Genomic DNA, 3898 nt, shown 5'->3' on the forward strand with positions numbered 1-3898 from the left:
CCATCGCTCGGGCCAACTCCATCCTGGGGCCTTAGCTTTCCCCTCACACCCCTGCAAGGTGGTCCATGCCTGCCTCGTTCTCTGGCCTCCTTCTATTGGTCTCTGTGGTTCTCTGCTGAAGATAAGCTCTGTTGGCCTCTGCCCGGGCCCTTGCCCTTCGCCAGCTTCTCTTCTCCTGAAGCAGGGCCTTGCTCACAGGGTTCCCTGGCCATGGGATGTGGGCTTGTAGAGACCCTGGAAACCATTCAGCATTCCCTGGCCAGATGCGCCCCCCTCCACTTCCATTATTCATATATATATATATATATATATATATATATATTTTAATATAGGTGAGTTTATAGCTGTTCTGTATCACACAGGATCTCACAAACATTTACTCGTGTCATTACAAGATCTTTACTACTTTAAAGGCCTTTACTGTCATTTACTTAGTCTTTCTCTCAGAGTTATTTCCGGTTACTTGTAATTAGAGGTAACCTGATGGCATAAAGCTTTGTCTGCACTTTAGGTTGTGTCTTTAGGAAAGACCCCAGAAGGGAATGACGAAGTGGAAATTGGAGTCCTTGGCTGTTGGTACCTGTGTAGAGCAGACACATGCATCCCTGTGGCATTGGGACTTGAGCTGCCCTCACGCCCAGCCCTACCCACCACCAGCAGCTCCCAGTGTGCTGCAAGCAGGGAGGGGCTGGACCATGCTTCGGATAGCACGTCATTTTATTTATTCTAGTCAAGAGCTCCTTGGTTACAAACACTTTGATTCCTTTAGCAAACTTCTGGCTGGGTCCCAGATACAGGGAACGAGAAAGGAGAAAGTGTTGAGAAAGCAGAAGCCTCTGGGTGGCTGGGTGAAGTTCCCGAAATGTTACCAGCTGTGAGGTTTGACATCAGACAACAGAATGGCTCAGGGGGGATAAGTAGTGAACGTTTTTTGAAGATTCTTGCTTTATAGTCGGCCAAACTGTTTTCATGTTCATCTTTATTATCCTTTACAAACTAAGCTGCAAGGCAGATGTTGTTATTATCCCCATTTTCTAGAGAAGAGGGATGAGGCTCAGAGCCGCTAGGCAGGGCTTCTTAAAATGTAATGTGCGTGTGAATCTTATTAAAACACGAATTCTGGTTCAGATGACCTAGGGCGGGGCCAAGATGCTGGTTTCCACAGGTGACTCACTGCTGCTGGCCCGAGGACCTCACTTGAGTCAGGAGGTGCCAGGGAGCTTGGCCGTCACACATATCCCCAGGGATTGAAGGAACCCGTGTCTGTCTGACCCCAAAGCCTGCGCTCTGTGTCTGCTGTTCCCACCTGGCATCTTACGATCCATCCACTTCCTTTGCAGGTATCAGAGAGAGGAGGCTCCAGTTGGAGACAGAAGAAACTTTGTTCAGGGACGGGGGCTGCTCACGCCCCTCCTCTAGGCTTAATGAGGAAGAGACGGGTGGAGGGGATGTCTCAGGGGTAGTGAAGCACCACAGCCGGGCAGCTGTCAGTGGTTCTGTTGGAAAAAATTAATTTTTTAATTAAAAACATATTTTTCTCCCCCTCTTCTATCCCCTTTGCTTTAATGTCTCAGTCTGGAGTAATTATGAGTCGCTCTGGGGAGACTGAACCTTAGAAAAATTGTTAGTGTGACTGGCCAGGAATTTATCTGATTAACTTTGGCTCAGCCTTTCAAAGAAAGAAAAAGGGAGGAGGGAAAGCAGCAGCTCCCCACTCTCCTTCTGGCACAAAACTTAATCACCGTGTCTGGAAGGACAGGTGGGTGCTGGGCTGGCTTCTCTGAGCCAGCCTGGGGCAAGGTGAGCTGGGAAGACCTGAACTCATTCCCATTCCTGGCTCTCCGTGTCCCCCAGGTTTTCTCCGAGGGGCAGGGATGTGTCATTTTGCCTGACCCTACACTGGAGATGGTGTCTTCCTTAGGCTGGGTTCCAGAGAAGCAAGCTGGAAAAGGGGATTCAAGTATTAGAGAGTTATGAAACAAGTGCTTTCAAGTGATGCTCACGAGAGAGTGAGTACAGCGGGATAGGACGGGAGGGACCCAGGCGAGGATGTGGGGTCAGCTGAAGTCTGGTCTCCCACCCCAGGGAGCTCTGCAGCTAGAACAGCACCAGGGTTGTCAGGAGGCGAGAGCAGGCTTTTGTCCCTGGATCTGGCAGCTGTTGGTTGTGGGTTATAAACCCCCAGGCATTTGCTGATAAGGTAGGTCTTTACCTGCTGAGGGAGACTTCCAGAGAAGCGGGGCAGAGCTTCTGCCTGGGCACTGGCCTGGTAAAGGGATCTGGGTAAGGCCCCAACAGCACCTACTACAAATGCACTGGAGGGGGCCTAGAGGGGCTGGAGAGGAATGACCGGATTCATGCTAATTTAGGGGATAGAGTTGAATGAACGGGTGATAGAGGGTGAGGTGACAAGGGAGCTTCCAGGCTACTGGCTGGGGCACCAGACTCTAAGCTGGGCACCCAGAGGAGGGCAGACCTGCTGAGGCTGGGGGTGATTTGTTCCCCGGACGTCCCAGTGGGAGTGCCGAGCAGGCAGCTGGGTGCACCAGATTGAAGCAGAGATGGGCATGCCATCTGTGAGCAGATGGGAGAGGGAGGGTGGGAAATGGGGAGAGAAGAGGCAAAGTGGAGCCCTGGGTACCCCCTATGATTGGGGCTGGCAGAGAACAGGGGGCCCAGGGCAGCTAAAGATGGTGCAGCCAAAAAGGCAGGACCTGGACCCTTGTGCCACCTCCCGTGCTCTGTCCGTCTCCTTATCTGTTCCCTCTGTGGATGCATCCTTGTGGAAGGATGCTGTCATGTAGGGTCTTTGGTCCCACTCCCCACATAAAAACGCAGGATACGGTGAGGCCAAAAAGGAACACCCACGGAGCCAAAGATAGGGGAGTCACACCACTATAGTCTTGCTGGCGGCTGGGTTGGAGACACAGGAAGCAGCAGCCACATGATCTGCAACCTGCTGTCCACTTCTCTCTGCCAACCAACCTCACTTGCTAGCTGCAATCCGCCGTGCTAACCGCAATCTGCCCTTGCTAGCTCAGCCACCACCTTCTTGCTAGCCCCCATTTGCTGCTAGTGTAGCCACAGCAGTTATATTAGTGCCCAATGGCTCACTGGTTACAGCTGACGGCCAACTAGCCACAGCTGATGGCCATTTGATCACAGTTGATGGCCATTTACTACCAGAGCCAGCACCTTTCCACGTGAGGGCGAGAGCCTGGAAACTGCACTCCTGGCTCTGTCCCCACATTCAGACATGTCACTGCTGCCTTTGGAGCCCCTGAGCTCAGAGGGGAACTGAGGCCATGCTTTTAGGGCGCAAGTGGAGCGCTGCGGTCAGACCAGTCACCCCCAGTCTCAGCGCCGCCATGGAAGTGTGGCCTGGCCAAGTGCCTGAGCCTCTTGGAGCCTCAGGTTCCTCATATGCAAAATGGAAGTAATTACACCTTCCCGAGGTTTTTGTGAGCATTAGAAATGCTGCGAGTGGCCGGCACACAGGGCACTCCTGTAATGGCCCCACTACCACCCGAAGCAGCCGCATGTCCCCATTTGTTATGTTAGCACCTCTTTGCCCGAAGTTGGAAATGTAACGATTGCCCTGCAGTAAGTGCCGGTCTTGTGACTAACAACTGCCTGGCGGCCATCAGGGCGTGCAGACATGCCTGGACTTGTGCAGCTGGATGGCCACTGTCCGCTGGGGCGTAGGGGGGCTTGCAGCAGGGCTGGGAAGGGAGGCTGGGAGTGTCCAGACTCCCCTGGGCAGGGACGTGGGAGCTGGCAGTCTTTAGTCAGCCCCCACCCACGACCACCACGAGGGGAACTGCCAAGGTGAGACTAAGGGCTTCCGCGGGGTCCCTCATTGTCCAGTCAGCACACTACCCAGCTCCAGGCGTGCCAC

Source organism: Rhinolophus ferrumequinum, chromosome 6, assembly GCF_004115265.2.
Source record: "Rhinolophus ferrumequinum isolate MPI-CBG mRhiFer1 chromosome 6, mRhiFer1_v1.p, whole genome shotgun sequence".
NCBI lineage: Eukaryota > Metazoa > Chordata > Mammalia > Chiroptera > Rhinolophidae > Rhinolophus > Rhinolophus ferrumequinum.